This window comes from Lissotriton helveticus, chromosome 9 (assembly GCF_964261635.1).
Source record: "Lissotriton helveticus chromosome 9, aLisHel1.1, whole genome shotgun sequence".
NCBI lineage: Eukaryota > Metazoa > Chordata > Amphibia > Caudata > Salamandridae > Lissotriton > Lissotriton helveticus.
Window position 1 is genome coordinate 888982979 of NC_136070.1, and position 19398 is coordinate 889002376.

The window sequence follows — 19398 nt, forward strand, 5'->3', positions numbered from 1 at the left end:
TAAGGCCACATAGATTATTGAAGGGTCTTTGAAGCACCGAGGCTGCAACACAAAGCCTGTAGCATCCTCAGGGAGGACAAAGACAACTAGTAATTGTTCTCCATTTTATGAAAATAGTTACTGTGTCCTGTCTAGGTGGACACCATTCACCATTGCACACATTTCCAGGCCAAAGCCCACATGTAACAAACACAACAGGCACATTTTTCACAGTAGATACAAATGTGTGCAAAAACAGGTATATCAGCTGTAGTGCACTGTATGGATTCTACTGTGGAGGACTGATTGTCTGCCACCTTGCCAGGGCCACGTATAAAAAGATCCATTCTACGATCTAGAATTCAAAGATTTTCAGCTTCCGTTCACCCCATGTTCTGGTATCAGGTGCACCTTTAGTGAATCTTCTCTTCGTGCAAGGGCCCAGCTCTGTTGGAAATAGTTTTAAAAGTCACAGAGAACTAACACATGACCCAGCTTGTTGCGTCGAGTAGTAGAAACTCACGGGACAGCATGTACACCTGGGAAAATGGCATGGATGGGTAATTATCTTTACCACAAGGGTACTTTTGGACCTACACCGACTGACGTTGCAGTATCTCTGGATGTTGAGGAATTTTCTGAATCTATTTGTTACTAAATTTAAAACGCAGTTTATTAGGAATATCTAAAAACAGGTAGTAGAACTTGCGCGAACAGTAAATGCATAGCACCAGTCCAGTGTGTCGGTAACACAGTGATTGAGAACCTTCAGCAATTTTGTGTTCTGAACTCCATCAGTAAACATAGCAACATTATCCGCATCTGTCAATAGTTGGAGGTTGGGTAGAAGAGAGGGAAGAGGAGAAAGTATAATGAGATGCCAGCAAACTTCAAATTGGTCCCAACTCCACCCTTCAATGGAATTGCTCCTACACAATCATGCAGGGAACAAGCAGGCAGTCACAAAATGCATCTTTATAGATTTCACAAAGACAAAGTGCCCTCACATTGAACACTATATGCCATTTCTCATCTTCTATAATATCAATGAGGGATTACCTGGCTGCTACTTTGTGCATCTGTATTTTTATTTACACAGGTGCAAAAAACAAAACCCAGCACTGTCTTTTGATCGGATTTAGCTGTTTATTTAACTTCTTTTTATTTCATTGAATTTTTAACCTTGTCTAAATCCTTAGCAAGGTATCCAGATAAGTATAACTTTCCTTTTTAACATATATTTTTAAACAAATAATGCAACATTTCACAAAACAATAGACCATGAAACATAAATCAAAAAACATTTGTGCCTTAAATATAATTGTGCAATAAAAACACCAATTGCCACATTCTGTTTTTACCCAACTTGCGAATTTGACACTTCATTACAAGTCAGTAATTTCAATTTCTACACAAAATCATTTTCATGAAAGCCAAACATTTTTTTGAAAGCCAAACATTTTTTTGAAAAAACATGCCGACGTGTTTCGAGTTCCAATGCGACTCAAGGAACTCTCATCAGGGCCTCTGTTATTTCAGAACTGACTTTGGTGTAGATTTCTTCTAAACGAAAAATATACAGACATAAACTGTGTGGTAATGTGTGTGAAAATCTCTACTCTCACAGTGCCATCCAACTCTATATTGAGAAGTTTACCTTAAGCTAGCTGCTTTTTGAAGCAGGGTGAACTGTTCTGGGGGTACATTTCTTTTCTTCCCCATACAGGACGTTGTGGGAATGTTCGAATAACTCCTACAAATTTACATTTTGCTAGTTAAAAATCTGTTTGTGCTCTGTATTAACAAGTCTGTGATTGATCACATGCTGAAAAAAGTGGCACTTCGTACCTTTTTACTCTGTAGTTCGGTTTATCTGTTCATTAAGCTGACTCCCTTCAAACTTGTTTCTTCCTAGAAACAATACATCAAGTTGTTTACTCTGTGACTATAATTCAAATAGCACAAAATGTAGCGCAATACCATTTCTACCAATTGGGCGTACCTTTCCGAATGGCAACAATGTCCGTGTATCACCGGCATTTTTACTCATGTAGCTCTTCTTTAACAACTGGTTGCTGGCGTCTTTCCCCTTCGTGTTTTTCCTGAAACAAGCGCGTTATTTGTTAGTGATATTGAGCTCTTGACGTGACTGCATATTACAAAGAAGAGGGTTTGAGCTCCGACTCACTTTTGTCACATTTTAATCCCAGCAACAGCACAACTCAATCTGAAACCGGTCCAGGGCCATCATAAATGCGGCAATTGCTCAGTGTGTAACATCACTATTGAAGGTACAGAATTTTGCAACAATGGAATAAAGTAGAAACATCTGGAATTTACTAATTGCAAAACAAAGAATGTCGTATATGCAGTGGTATGACCATGCTCGAAGGTTTACATTGGGAAGACAAGCCAACAAGTCAACCAGCGCATTGTCCAACATCGGTCCAGAATAAATAAAAAAGGTCCCCAATGCCCCCATGGTGGCTCATTTATTTGGAAAGAAATCATGGACCGAACGACTTTAAATAGACGATCCTGAAAGCCGTTTCGGCAGGTGCCAGAGGAGGCGATGTTGAAGAATTGCTCCTAAGAAAAGAAGCGTTTTTGATCCTAGAATGTAATTGCACAATTACAGGATTAAATGAGATGTCTGAACTTTCTAAGGCATAACCATGTGATACTTTCAGTATCCAAGACATTGACAACGTGGCTTTTTGAGGCAATAAAAATGTGGCACACAGAAAACCATTTGTTTCACTGCATGGTAGGATGGTGTTCGGAAATAGTGCAGGGCTGTGTTCCAGGGAGAAGACGTGAGGTGAGATCTGTTCAAAGGCACAGCCACTTGATAGCCCCCACTATCGCAAGCGTTGTCAGAACAGGCACAGCCACTTGATAGCCCCCACTATCGCAACATTGTCAAAACGGGCCATTTAAAACTACAAATCCCAGAATGCAATGGGAAGATGTCGCAACAAACGAACTAAGCGGAAAACTGCATTTATATAAGAAGACGTGAGGACGACAACAACAGTTGTACGAGACGCGAAAACACAAGCTGCCGGAGCAGCCATTGCTGGGATTAAAATGTGACAAAAGTGAGTCGGAGCTCAAACCCTCTTCTTTGTAATATGCAGTCACGTCAAGAGCTGAATATCACTAACAAATAACGCGCTTGTTTCAGGAAAAACACGAAGGGGAAAGACGCCAGCAACCAGTTGTTAAAGAAGAGCTACATGAGTAAAAATGCCGGTGATACACGGACATTGTTGCCATTCGGAAAGGTACGCCCAATTGGTAGAAATGGTATTGCGCTACATTTTGTGCTATTTGAATTATAGTCACAGAGTAAACACCTTGATGTATTGTTTCTAGGAAGAAACAAGTTTAAAGGGAGTCAGCTTAATGAACAGATAAACCGAACTACAGAGTAAAAAGGTACGAAGTGCCACTTTTTTCAGCATGTGATCAATCACAGACTTGTTAATACAGAGCACAAACAGATTTTTAACTACCAAAATGTTAATTTGTAGGAGTTATTCGAACATTCCCACAACGTCCTGTATGGGGAAGAAAAGAAATGTACCCCCAGAGCAGTTCACCACAGCTCCAAAAAGCAGCTAGCTTAAGGTAAACTTCTCAATACAGAGTTGGATGGCACTATGAGAGTAGATGTTTTCACACACATTAACACACAGTTTTTCTATGTATATTTTTCATTTAGAAGAAATCTACACCAAAGTCAGTTCTGAAATAACAGAGGCCCTGATGAGAGTTCCTTGAGTCGCATTGGAACTCGAAACGCTTCGGCATGCTTTTTCAAAAAAATGTTTGGCTTTCGAAAAAATGTTTGGCTTTCATGAAAATGATTTTTTGTATAAGTTGAAATTACTGACTTGTAATGAAGTGTTAAATTCGTAAGTTGGGTAAAAACAGAATGTGGCAATTGGTGTTTTTATTGCACAATTATATTTAAGGCACAAAAGTTTTTTGATTTATGTTTCACGGTCTATTGTTTTGTGAAATGTTGCATTATTTATTTATAAATATATGTTAAAAAGGAAAGTTATCCTGATCAACATACCTTGTTAAGGATTTAGACAAGGTTAAAAATTCAATGAAATAAAAAGAAGTTAAATAAACACCTAAATCCGAGCAAAAGACAGTGCTGGGTTTTGGTTTTTGCACCTGTGTAAATAAAATTACAGATGCACAAAGTAGCAGCTAGGTAATCCCTCATTGATATTATTGTTAAACAGGCCCTACCTGGCTACTGTCTCAGGGCCTACCCTCCTTTTTATTTCTCATCTTCTAGCATTAATTTTACATCCTCCTCCTGAGTGAAGATGAAAGATTTGTCCCAGTCAATTATTTGCAATCTAGCAAGATTTTGGAACATTGCATGTAATTCCACCAATATCAATTCTCTCTTAATCCCCGATAGTGTGTTGCTCCTCTCTGGTTTCTTATAGCTGAGGTAAGGGATTTACTGGCCCACCAATGCCAACCTCACCATAACTATGCCATATCAGATGCACTCACCTTCATGCTGTTGATTGGCAAATGGTGGGTGCTCACCATACAGCGTGCTCGCTTTCATCCTACTCACTCTGTAAATCTCCACTGACCTGGTTGATCGGTACTCACTCTACTCAGTCAGTCAAAAACATCTTTATTCGATTCATACAAGCGGTAGGGAGGACCGTGGCAGTGTCTCTCCTGATCCGTTTTACGGTACGGCAGTTTGTGGCAGCATTCCCTGTCTATGTCACTGAATTTTATTAATCAATGTGCGTTTTACGCTACTGAATCTTTTAAAAACATTTAACTGTGCCCACTGGGAATTTTAAAGGGGGGCTTGGCACTTACTTGTCGAGGAAGCCTGGGCTCAGTGTCTGCTCCTGCCCGCCCCGGTCCGACGCGGTAGCTAGTACCGTTGCGCGTAGGGCGGGACAGGGAGAGCCAGGTACTTCTGCATTGTCCTTGGAGCGGTTAGCGCTCTAGTTGAAGGCAGAGAAGGGCTATTTAGCCCTCATGCATCTGCGGATGCGCGCAACGGGAGCTCCGTCAACGCGCCGAAGACGCGCCAAAGGCAAACCCGTCTGCGCCTGTCTGCCGCCGGCCGGGGCCTGGGGCCAAAGACCCTGGCTGTCAGTCTATCAAATCCAATCCCGTCAGCGAATAGGATATACTAGACAGAACTTAGTAAGTCTGCAGATAGCGCCATCTCCGAGTTGTGCATTAGAAACTTGGCCTTGCTTGGAGGGCCTGTTCTCCTGTCCACTCTGATCAGACTAAGTTGCCCCTTACTGATGCCGCACTTAAGCTGTGGAAGAATCTGCTTTGTAATATCCGTTCGTTGCCGAAGCATTCAGCGGAGGTATGGGATCTCATCTCCACAGTCAAACCGGAGCTGAGCTTCCTTACCGAAACATGGCTTAAGCCACATTCGGTTCCGGCTATTACGCTGGGCATTCCTGAAGGATATAAAATGTTTAGGCTGGATAGACCTTCTAAAATGGGAGGTGGTATTACCATTATTTATAAGAGTGGGATTACCATCTCGATTCTAGACCAGTGCAGCACTGCCAGTATGGAAGTATTGTTTTTCAGGATTGATGCTCCTACTAGGGCTTGCTGGAAAGAGGCGTTGGTGTACCGTCCACCTGGTCCAATTGCACACTTTTCTATTTCAATAATTGAACTGTTGGCCCCGCATATCAAATCAGGTAATAATTTCCTATTGTTGGGTGATTTTAATGTGCATAGTGACCTTTTAGAGAATTGTGATGCTCGGACCCTTTTGGCGGACCTATCCCTTTTAGGACTAGTACACCATAACAAGGGTCCAACTCATATAGCCAGCCATACTTTGAATATGATACTCTCCAACTCGTCTAAGATCGTATGTGACCCCCCAAAACAAGTGATCTGGTCGGACCATTTTGTTATAGAATTTTCTATGCATGATATGACAAAATCTAAAAACCAGCTTCCGGGATCTTCCTTTTCACGCAGACAGTGGCACAAAGTTTCACTGGAAAATTTCCAAAATGTGTTTATAGAACCTCAATTTGGAGTATCAGATAACATCGAGGAGTCCTTATCCAAATATAATTCAGCGATTACCAATGCTATTGATTTCATAGCCCCCATGAAAACCCGTATGAAACGTATCAAACTTGCTCGGAAAACTCATATAGCTCTTCAACTAACACAGGCTGGTAACTCATCTAAAACATTGTATCAGATTCTACAATCCTTTACTAAGCCTAAGGCTTGTGAAAGTCTTGATCTGACTTCACAACAGCTATGTGACGACATCTCCTTGTATTTCTCTCACATGATAGAGGTGATTTATGATAAGATCACTAGGACGGGTAGCCTAATGAGCAGCCATGTGTCATCACTGACCTCTAAGATATCTAACCCTACATTATACACCGAATTCCCAGCCATTACCTTGACTGAGGTTGAAGCATTGATTCGCCAGGTTAAGTCCGGCTTCCCTTCAGACCACATGCCTGCAAGAATGTTTCCATCCCTGGTCGAGCTGCTTGGTTTCACGATCCAATCTCTTGTCAATCTTTCCCTCGCTGAGGGCCTGGTTCCGCAGGAGTGGAAAGCGGCCCAGTTAAGACCTATCCGCAAGAATTCCAAGACCCCCTGGACAGAATTGTCGAATCTCCGGCCCATCTCTCTTCTTCCCTACCTGAGCAAGTTGATGGAGAAGCATGTTAACACCCATCTGTCGAAGTTCATTGAACAAACTGCAGGTTTAGATCAATCCCAGTCCGGATTTAGGCCCAACTATAGCACAGAGTCTGCTCTTCTTTCTGTGACTGATAACATCAGAACGTCCCTGGATAAAGGGCATTCTATGATTCTGGTGCTGTTGGACTTATACGCGGCCTTCGACACGATCTCCCATGACATTATGCTCAGACATTTGGAAGAGGTGGGGCTTGGGGGCTCGGCCCTGTCATGGATGAGAAGTTTTCTACCTGGCCGCACGCAGAGTGTTAACATCGGCTCGTTTCGTTCTGCACCTCTGGAACTGACCAAGGGGGTTCCTCAGGTCTCTTGACTGAGCCCCACTCTTTTCAACATTATGTTGCCCCCCTCGCCAGTCTCATGAGGTCATACGGGTTTATTCCTGTGTCATATGCTGACGACACGCAGCTCCTCTTCCCATTCAACATGTTAACCATGGCGGTCCAAAAGACCTTCTCTGATGGAATGCGGGTTGTATCACAGTGGATGGTTACCAACTTCTTGCAGTGTAATGTAGGAAAAACGGAGGTGATGCTTTTTGGGGAGGTAGCGTTGCTATGGACGCCGTACTGGTGGCCATCAGATCTGGGCCCGATCCTGTTCCAAAGCAGGTGGTGAAGAACATAGGCATTCGATTAGATCAAGATCTATCATTAAAAGAGCAAGTAAATCAGACAGCTGGCTCTAGTTTCCATGTGATCGGATTGCTCCGAAGAGTATTCCCACTACTTCCGGACTCAACCAGGAAAACATTGGTCCAGGCTTTAGTGCTTAGCCGCCTGGACTATTGTAATGGGCTACTGATCTCGGCTAATGACACTCTACTTAGCAGACTTCAAGTAGTCCAAAATACAGCAGCAAGGCTAGTCCTGAATGTACCTCCCAGATCACCATCATGCCCTCTTTTGGAAAAACTCCACTGGTTGCCCATCCGCCAACGGACTAAATTTAAAACATGCTGTGTCATTCATAAAGCTCTCCAAAATATGGGCCCCCCTTATTTGGCGGAGAAGTTTATTCCTTATGTTCTAGCACGTGCTCTCCGTTCCAGTAATACATTTCTTCTCCAAGTTCCCTCCATTAGGAGGGCAGGACTGGGAGGAAAAGCACTTTCATATCGTGGCCCCCGTCTCCGGAACGAGCTTCCCGTTACTCGTAGATCATGTGCAGAACATATTACTTTAAGGAAACTGTTAAAAACTTTTCTGTTTCAAACTCAGTGAATATTTTAGGACTATCTTCTCTCCACCACCGTCCGTTTTGAGCGCATAGATACTCCTTCGGGAGTCGATTCTAGCGCTATATAAACCCATAAATAATAAATAATAATAATAATAATAAAAGAACAAAAAACATTACTTTTGTTGCATAAAACCATAATAATACATTAATCCTCTAAAATATTAAAATACAGTGCATGGGTTTGCTAGTCTTTACAATTAACGCATTTAAGTGTTTACTAAAGTGTAATGTACAGGGAACATTTCCATCAAGGTCAATCTACATAACACTGTTGGGATAGTAAAGGGCATTAGTGCCATTAGTACAGTTGGGCAATTGGAACTTCAACCCCTTTTTCACTATCATAAAATCAATGGTCAATAACATTTTGCTTTCACCAGGTACTTCAGGCTTCTGATGTAAAGTGCGAAGTGCAAAGTGCAAAAAACATGTTCAACAAAGCCTTCCTACAGTACACAATTCAGTGGGTAAAGTGCTTTAGTACCGTCAGTACAAGGAGAAGACTGACATCATCCTTCTGGGCAATCCCTCCCCGTCTGCCCTTGCAACCATCTGGCCACCATGTCTGGGTCCGCCCCCTGTCCCCAAGCCCCAAATAAAGAGCCTCGGGATTTGACTTGACAAAGCATTAGACTTTTCGGTTCAAGCCACTAAGACTGCCGCCACTTGCTTTGGGCTAATGAGGATGCTCCGCAAGGTGCTCCCTCTGCTCCCATTCCAGGCGAGAAGGGTCATGGTCCAGGCCTTGATTCTTTCCCGTCTGGACTATGGGAACGCTCTCTACATGGGGGCCCCAGCTTCTGTCATACAGAAGCTTCAGGTTACACAAAACAGTGCTGCCCGCCTACTTTACAACCTGCCCCGCTGGCAGTCAGCGAAGAAGGCCCTAAAGGAGCTTCACTGGCTCCCAATAGCATCAAGATTGCAATTCAAGGCCATGTGCATTCTGCACAAGTCCTTTCATCGAGCTGGCCCTGCTATTCTCCACTCTATAGTCAAGCCTTATTTCCCTTCCCGTCCCCTTCGCTCAGGCACCCTTCAGTTGGCTACCTCTATCAAAGTCAACAGAGCTCGATGGGGCGGTCGCTCTTTTTCCCACTCGGCGGCAAAACTTTGGAATTCCCTCCCTCTCCCTATCCGAGGAAGCAGTAATTACATGTCCTTCAGGAAAGCCCTGAAAACGCACTTGTTTGCCAAGACTTGCTGAACTACCCTGAGCCCGCGCTAAATCATTCAGTCACAAGCGCTGGGAGGCCTCCGGGTAGTTACGCGCTATACAAGTGCAATTTTTCATTTCATTTTCATTTCATTTCATTTCATTTCATTTCACAAGCGATCAGTTAAAACTCGGAGAATGCCGTATCTGAATTTCAGGTAAAGTATCTTCGCAAGTTGGGGTTCAATTTGGTCTAAGAATAATTCAAAACGGGGAGTTATCTTGAACATAAAAAATTGAGTTGTGAGTGGACCAGATCCAAAATTTAAAGTGGCTTTGTGTATGATAAAATTCCAGTACATTTTCTTAATTTCCCTTTTTGATTCAGCAGTCAGCATATTAGGATGATCCCAGAATCTACTTAGGCCCAGCTCCAATAACCATTTACGAATATTGGCCAACCAGGGAAAGGTAACATGGGTATCTAGTGCAAGTAATTCATCCAACGCCTGCCTTTAGGTGCAGAGTTCATCAGTGGTCCATATCCTTATCCAGTATGACAACGTCATCCAAACTGCCTTGTGCTCTACATCGTACATAAAGGGGATCACTGGTGTATTTTTGGGGAGGGGGATCATCACAATTAGGGTAGAAAGTTGTCCCCCCCCCCACAGCACTGAGCCATACAGAGAGGCAGTTTGGGCCCTGGATTTATACACTTCCAGTGCAGATGTAATAGCCTTTGTCCCGGTTGCATGGAATTTTTTCAGAATGGGTGCTGAATTTTGCAATAAAATGGTTCTAGATCATTTTATATGTGGATGCCATGAAAGGTTGGAATCAATGGTTACCCCTAAATAGACAAAACTATGGACCCTCTCTAGAATTTCACCATTCAGCATTATGTTGCTCTTAAAGCTTTTGTGGGGCCTGATAGACATATATTTAGTTTTCACAGGGTTTATTTCCAAACCTTTTAATTTGCAGTATTCATCAAGTTTCTTCAGCAAATTTTGCAATCCCCTGGGTGTCTACGATAACAAGATAGTATCATCTGCGAATGTTAGTGCGCAGATATGGGTCCCTGCTAACTTTGAGGAATCATGGTTTGACTTTTGTAGGAACTCAACCATGTCATTAACATACAGGAGGAACAAGGTAGGCACCAGGACGCACCCCTGGCACACTCCTGTCTTGACTGTATTTCTTCAGTGAGCCCCCCCCTTTACCCCAGCGCACTTTTGCGAAGTTATCTTCATGAAGTCTAATGACTTGGACAAGTATATCTTTTGGTACCCCTTGTTTCAGCAGGTTTATCCATAACAGGTCTCTGGGGATTGAGTCAAATGCGGCTTTTTAATCAATAAAGGCCACGTACAGGTTGCCAGATCTTAGCCTAGTATATTTCCAGGCAATGGTTGACAACCTAAATACTTGGTCTATAGTGTTAATTCTCTTCCTGAACCCTGCCTGGCACGAGGAAAGCATTTAATTTTCAACCAACCATTCATTTTAACTTATCTAATATCTGCTTGGAGTAAACATTATGAGTGATATCTATCAGGCTGATAGGCCTGTAATTTGCGGGATCGTCCCTGCTGCCCTTCTTGTGTATCGGGACGATCTCCACACCCTTCCATGATGGAGGGATGGACTGGCCTCTGCAAATAGCGTTACATAGCATGTTGATATATGGGGCCCACAACTCAGGGGTATGTTTAAAAAGGTCTCCAGGAATGTGGTCTGGGCCAGGGGTGAAGAACCGGGTTATTTAATACCCAACGGCGCCAGGGGCACGCCCAAAGTCTTCGGGTTCACCTGTCTTAGAATACAGAGACACGGGACTCTTCGTGGTGGCGTCAAAGATCAAATTTATTGGCTGCAGCCAGTAACAGAAGTCCTAGAAATCATCACGGTATGAGTTCTCAGGAGACTGCTCAATTTTACACAGCAAGTCATCCCTTTTTATGCCAAACATTATGCTTCAGGCAAACATTCCTTGTTTACAGTTTAACCAATCACATGTTTCTACAACAAAAGTATTGCATGACGACAAACCCACTTTTCAGTTGCCCAGCCCATGATCAATCATCGGTCAAACCCAACATTCTTCTTTAGACAGGTCAAACGAACCCATAATAAAAAAGGCCACAACCCAATCATAAATAGACCATAAAGAAAGGAGCAGAAACAGGTGAGAGTAGGATAAGGCATATTTGTGTGTAATAAAATTTTATGACGTCCTGTGCTCTGATCCTTAATCTTGATTATCTAAAGGGCAGGTACTGGTATAACAAGGTCAGCTTCAGGCAACAGGGTCAGTTCACTTAGGTCAAACAGGAGTCAGCACGAACTGGAGCTAAGGTGTACATGTCCTTAAAAAGACTAGTTCAGCCACAGTCATCGGCCTATGTGAGGGCAACCACAAAATGGCTGCCATACACAAAATGGAACACAAGGGTTCAGAACGAAATCCCTAAATACGTAGTGAATCCATCAGTCTAACATGACGAAAACACTCATACTTGCCGCACTAACTAGTTACGGTTCGCTAATATCAAATTCATAACGAAACCATGACCTTTATGGAAAGGGTTCAGAATTCACGGAACCTCAGTCCCTCCTTTTGCCCTTACATAAGCAATAAACTAAACTCACGTCAATCTGAATCCAGGTCTATATTCATCAGATCATCAAGATGTTGCTGGAGTATAATCCTATTACTTAGTACCTCTCTTGGGACAGGTCTCCTTGCACACGTAGTAGCACAGAGGCCACATATAGCAAGAGCGTACTGCACACAAAGACAGAACAGGAAAAGAATCGCTAAAGCCATCCCAATGATCATCAGAATCTTCCATCCCCAGGTCAATAACAGTTCCCAAAACCATCCAATCAACGACCAATCTCCTTTATCCACATTTATAGACTCAGAGATCTTATGTAACTTAGAAATGGCCTGGTATACTGTAGGAGCATTGTCTGGTATGAAAACGCAGCAACTCGATTGGATCACTTTACATACCCCACCTCGATCTGCAAGTATGACGTCTAAAACCATTCGATTCTGTCACGTCATAAGGCGATCCGCTTGAAGCTCAGCGGTCAGATTACTAAGGGCACCGGCAGTTTCATTTATGGTGGATTCAACCACTCTCGTTAATTGCCGTAAGTTTCTACTGTTTGCCATAAGTCCCCAAAACGGCAGGAAACCCTTGAAAAAGTCTCCCACTTCTTGTCCAGTGGTATCTTCCTTACTGAAGACACCCCTAACAACTCTCGTTCTGTGGTAATCTACGGCAGCAGTGTACGTAGGAGGCAACAAATATGCAACATAACATGTTCCTGAAAAATCAGGGGGCAACCATGTATATGCTCTATCATAGCAGACAAATTACGTGCCCTTAGCTGCTAAAAACGGTGGGGAAGTTTGGGACGCAAAGACATACGTCTGAGTAAAAACACTCTTCCCTAACTGAGATCTCGGATTCTTGCCTTTCCCTTGCAGACAAAAATGACCACGATGGGGTACAAATTAATCCAAATCGGAGGTGACCTTTTTTGTCTCTGCTTCTCACCCAGACTAATACTATATCCGGTTGCATTCCAACCAACATATGCTAGTAACTCATCCTTGGGAATAGTCTCATACGTTTCAATATCTCTACTCATATCTGTAATTCCCTTCACCAAGGCTTTATTACTTGAGTTATCTCTCATGGAACGCAGGGGATAGATTTTGATGGCATAAATAAACATCGTCTGATATGCCCATACGGACCCATTGTAACTGAATGGCAGAACCAGATAAGGAATACCTCTATCCATAGTATGTGGCATAAGACCACACACCCAACAATTAGTGGTGTTTACTACTAACTGGTGTTGATGGAGAAGTTGCACAAAGGAATTATTCACTAATTCCGACCTTCTAATCTGTTCGTGTTCAGGTAAAGTATGAAAAGAATGCAAAGAAGTAGTAGCAGGTAAAGTCATAGGTTGGAAAATGGGTGCAGAAATCAGTTGAAGAGAAAATACAAACCAACCCACCAAAGCTAACGTCATGCTAAAAAACATCAAAAGACATGTGATCAGAAAACATTTGCTATGCATAATTTTACACAGTTTCTTCTTAAAGTTAATTTTCTCAACGGCTCTCTCAATCTCAAAAAACTCCATCCTCTAACCGATGCTGTTCACGGCGGTTGGTTTTCCTCTGCTAAGGAATGCTTCTGTCAGCCCAGGGAACTCCCTTAGACCAACCAGAACCGTTGACCTTGCGTCTTCGGCTTGCACTCTCTAGTCTTTACACCGTGACCCTACAGCTGAACCCGGATGGTGGTTCACAAAAATATACCAAAAAAGTTTCTTGGCTGAGAGAGTTCAATTCCTGAGAGAGTTCAGTTCCAAAGAAAAAAAAAAAAAGGAATTCATTTATTTTATTAGTCCATTGTTTCTAGGACGTAGATTATAACGCTCTTTTCCAGGCCTCGTTTGAGGCTGAAACAACAGTTCAGGTTCAGTAGTGTCTAATCTTTGAGACACAGGCACAGCTTCTTGAAGGACATTGTCATCTTCTTTCTCGGAGCCTCTCCACACCAACTCAGCGTCGCTAAACGGTGCAAACTTCAGCACCCTTTCAGTCTCTGAATCTGCAATACCTTCACGGACCCACTGGTCGTACGGCAGAGGCAACGGCGCCCTCTTACAATGTACGCCGTGGATCCAGTTTTTCTTCCCGAAAACCTTTACTGAAGTCCTCGTAGATAGCAGGACTTGGTACGGTCAATTCCAGCAGGGCTGATCATTCTTAGTCCGCTGAAAATTTTTCACCAGGACCCAGTCACTGGGATTGAGGATGTGACCTGGGTCCGCAGAAGCTGGCGGCAATTTATCATGAACCTGTTGATGTAAGACACGCAATTTAGTCGTCAAGTCATACAAGTAGTCCACTAGAATAGGGTATTCGATGTCACTAAACTTCGTTGGCCTCGGCACTCCCCAAACGTTTGCCGGACGGCCAAAGACAATCTCATACGGACTAAGGCCTATCCGGGAATGTACTGTAGTTCTAGTCGACAAAAGTGCCAACGGTAAAGCATCAGGCCATTGAAGACCAGTGTTCGCTTGAATCTTAGCCAGCTTTAACTTTAACGTGCCATTATAGCACTCAACTAAACCAGCTGATTGGGGATGATTCGCAGCGTGGAATTTCTGGTGAATTCCCAACCCTTCACACACTCTCTTCATCACCTTCCCCACGAATTCACTTCCGTTATCACTCCATACCATCCTTGGCAACCCAAACCTAGGGAAATATTCTTTGACCAGGACTTTAGCAGTGGACGAGGCAGTATTATATTTTAGGGGGTATGCTTCTACCCATCTAGAAAAGGGGCAAACAACTACAAGGACATACTTTAAATTATTGCACCTTTCCATGTGGATGAAATCCAATTGCAAAACCTCGAACGGATACGTCGGAGGAGCAAAGTAACCAGCTGGAGTTGGGGTTCCCTTGCCAGGATTATACATTAAACACACCATGCAATTCTTGACCACATTCTCCGCACACTTGGGAATTCCAGCATTCTGCCATACTGGAGCCAACAACTTACAAATCCCTTTCACACTAATGTGAGACAAACCATGTGCCATCGTAACCACCGCAAGCAGATAAGCATCTGGCAACATCCATCTTTGGTGTTCTGACAATTCAACCCAACTGCCAGTCGAATCCAATCTACCCGTAGTTTCTCTCCAAACATTCTTCTCACTTTCAGTAGCTTCAGCCTGTATTGATTTCACACTCTCAATCGTATCTTCGCACATTCCAACATCACCAATCCATCTCGCAGGGCCTGCAACATACATTCAGCTCATCAGATTTCTTGCTGTGTCTTTCGCAACTTCATCCGCAAACGCATTACCACGGCCAACATCATCCGTAACCTTCCGATGAGCACTACACTTCACAATCGCAACTTGCTTCGGCAAAGTAAGTGATTCGAGAAGCCCATTCACCAACTGTCCATGCTGAATCTTAGTCCCATGGGATGTCAAGAATCCCCTTTCTTTCCACAAGCATCCAAAACTAGGAGCAACACCAAACGCGTACTGGCTATCGGTATACACATTCACTCTCTTTTCTTCAGACAAAACACACGCTCTCGTTAATGCAATCAATTCCGCTGCTTGTGCTGAATTATAGCTCTCTCGTGCAGTCTCAACAACTGTGCTTAATGTCGTGACGGCATATGCTGCAGTCGTATCACCATTCGGAAGCTTGTAGCATGAACCATCAACCCATAACGTACCATCAGGATCCGGAAGAGGAGAATCTTTTAAATCGATCCTACCCTTCGTCTCCTCTTCCGTCCTCAGAAAACAATTGTGCTTTTCCTGACCATCTGTATCCACAGACGTCGGCAACAATGTTGCTGGATTTAATACATTGCATCGCTTAATATGCACATGACTAGCCAAAAGTGTCAACTCATAACCCGACAACCTTGCACTAGTAAGGTGTTGAGTTTTTGTCCGATTTAATAAAGTATCCACTGCATGTGGAACCATCACAATCAACGTATTATCCATCACCAGTCCAGCAGACTGTCGAATAGAAACAGCCGCTGCCGCTGTAGCTCTCAAGCAACTCGGCAACGCTCTAGCTACCGGATCTAAAGTTGACGAGAAATACGCACATGGACGCTGCTTATCACCGAATTGTTGAGTCAAAACTGACAATGCACAACCCTCTCTCTCGTGGACATAGAGTGTAAAAGGCTTACTGTAGTCGGAAGTACCCAACACAGGAGCAGAACACAATGCATCACACAACTCAGAAAAACTTGTCTGACAATCGTCAGATCAAGGAATAGGATTCGGTACATCCTTACAAGTCAATGCCAACAAAGGTTTCGCCAGTAATGAAAAGTTCGGAATCCACTGTCTACAATATGACGTGATACCCAAGAAAGCACGTACTTCTCTCTGCGTACTAGGCACAGTTATTTGAGCAATCGCTTGAATTCGTTCTGGGGTCAACCTTCTTCCCTCCTTCGACAAGAGATGACCTAAGTAGGTCACTTCTTGGCGACAATACTGCAACTTAGAAGGTGACACTTTATGATGCAAGTCCGAAAAATGTCGCAACAAAGAAATAGTAGCTTCTTTACAAGTTTCCTCATCATCAGCAGCCACTAATATATCGTCAACATACTGAATAAGAGCAGTACCAGCAGGCAACACAAGAGTATCAAGCTGAGTCTTCAAAGCCTGGCTATAAATAGAAGGACTTTCGCAATAGCCTTGGGGAGCTCTCTTAAACCGGAAGCTTCGGCCTCCTAAAGAGAAGCCAAAAATATCTCTACTTTCCTCGGCAATTGGAATGCTGAAGATAGCATTCTTCAGATCTATAACCGAAAACCAGGCAGCTGAAGCAGGAATCAAAGTCAACAAAGCAGTAATATCCGGAACAACTGGAAACTGTGGCACGACAATCTTGTTAACCTCTCTAAGATCGATCACAAACCTATAAACAGGTGGCTGAGTAGAGTCAGTGCGCTTCAGGACAGGCAAAACGGGACTGTTACACACATAACCTCTCGTTTCTTCAATCACATCTTTCTTAATCAAATCATAGATAATCGCTAAAAGCGCTCTTTCACCATCGCTAGAAATCCGTTATTGGGGAATACGCGGCATTTTAACATTTGTTTTAAGCGTTACAACATAAGGTGGAATCTCCAAAAGACCCACATCATTAGGACCAGTAGCCCAAAGAGTATCAGGGAGAGAACGCAATTCCGGTGGAAGCCGATCTTTAGACAAATACATCGGAGAGATCACTTTCTTACCCAATGTAAGCTGTACTCCCGCAGGAGAACAACGTAATGTTGCATGCAACCTTTTCAGCAAATCCAAACCCAACAAATTCTCACCACAACCTGTCATTAAAATGAGAGGTGCTTCCAACTCACAAGGCCCTATAGAAAGAGACAAGGGACTAGAAACTGGGTTACGAACTGGGGTGCCAGAGAATCCTACTGAAACATTAGTTAAGCCAGATAAAGGTGCGCCAGGGAGTTTAGAGTGCATGATAGAACTCTTCGCTGCACCAGTATCCAAAAGAAAAGGCTCTACCACCCCCGATGTGGCTACTGCAACATAAGGCCCACTCTGATCTACTGGAACCGACACTACTCCCTCTCTTTGACCATGGCTGTCCTAGCAATCATTATAATCAGCATTCTCACTCTCAACATAATAGTCATCAGCATAGTACTGAGTCGACAGACCAGATGCAATTTTCTGTTGATCAAAGCAATTCATAGAATTTTGTGGGGGAAAGGAACGTTCGTTCTGAGGAAACGCATCACGTCCTCTACCCCTAGACACTTGCTGAAAACCACCACGGCCTCTCAGGGCCGTCATACCACTCGCACGCTGTCGCAACACAGGGCACTCATTTTTATAATGTCCTTCCTCCCTACAATACGCACACTGATTTAAACCCAAGAGTGGTCTGGGAGGAAAATACGCAGCGTTCTGTTGCGGTCTCTGAAACTGTGGAGGTTGCTGAAACTGTGGGCGTTGCTGTGACTCTTGCTGCTTCGAGCGAGGCGGATACGCCTGCTGTAAAAGAACCTTTGTCTTTAAGTCTTTTGTCTTTTTCTCTGCTTTTTCTTTCTCGTCCTTATCCCTATTCTCATAGTACTGTGCAGTCGCCAATATCTGGGCCGACGATGAAACAGCCCAAGAACTTTCAGAATCTTTCAACTTATTAGAAAGTTCAGGGAGCAAATTAAAGACAAATTTGTCCACAAATAATCTTTGCCCACCTTCCGTACTCATATCCTGACCACTATGATCTATAAATGTCTCTTCAAACCTAGTGAAGAAATCAGATACACTTTCGTCCTTCTTCTGCTTACATGCTGCTAACTTGTCCCAATTTACTCGTAACGCTGGCATCATCGTTTTCATAAGATTTATAATTCTGCCAGGTAGATCTGCCACTAGAGCTTCAGGTTTAGCACCACCAACCTGTCTAGCGTTCGCAGCAGCAATATTGAGCCATGAGTCACCTAATTCAACTGCATGATCCTCATGATAAATCTTTGCCCATAGAGGTTGAGGTACTACATTACCCAACAGCATATCTATGTCGGCTAAATCCATGATGCATGCGTCAACTGTCTGAGACAATTCTTTGTAATAGCCAGCTGGATTCTTACGGGGATCAGGTAAAGACTGTTTAGGGCCAAAACCTCTACTCTCTTCCATGGCACATGTACCCATACTCTCTGTAAATGTGCTGGTATAGCTGGGGGAACATTATTCGCACCAGCAGCTACCTCATCGCGCCATACTGGAGGAACTTCTCTCATCGGATACTGTCTCACTTTCCTCCTAACTGCGGAATCAGGCTCAAACAATCGCTGAGAAGGGAAATCGTTTCTAAACGCAAGTACCATCGCAACTGCATCCTCAATTCCGGGACCCACTATCGTCCCTTTCGCAAACTCAGACTGGACATTTAGCAATTCTACAGGGACTGAACCCAAATCATTATCTTCCCATTCCTCCCGAAGGAAAGTACACATAACTTCAAAAACATACCTTTGCTTGGGTGCTTCCCACTGCTGGAAAACATCCATAACTGACTCTAAGTTATACCTCGAAACATTCTAAACCCATCTGCGAGCCAAGAGATCTAACACTGCCCGTTCTTCAGGACCAGGTAGCTGACTACGCATTTGTTTACGTGCAGAAACAGGGGTCATACTCAATGACCCAAAGAAAGGAGACAAGAGACCAGTAACAGTATCAGTCATTCGTTGTCGAGCAGAAGGAGAAGCTGTCATAAGGACAGGAGACAAAGTATTTTGAGGTGATAAAAGAGAAGGGTTAGTAGCAAGAGAAGTTGAAGGTACAGGAGAATAAGGCAAAGTAGTTCCAGACAAACCGATAGCAAAGTCGGCGGCCCCAGAGGGGGCTGCGCCGTAGGAGGAAGGACCAGCTGAGGAGGAGCCAGTGGCGGAACAGCAACAAGAGGTTGTGCAACTGGAGGTTGCCGAGGTGCCGTAGCACTCTGTGCATAAGGGGGTGGTAGTCTCAACAAATGTGACATCAAAGGATCCTTCTCAGGGTCCTTCGTTACATTCTCAAGAAGAGATGGCAAAGCTGGATAACTTTTATCAATAGCCATATTATGTTGTCTATCTGACACCTCAATTGCT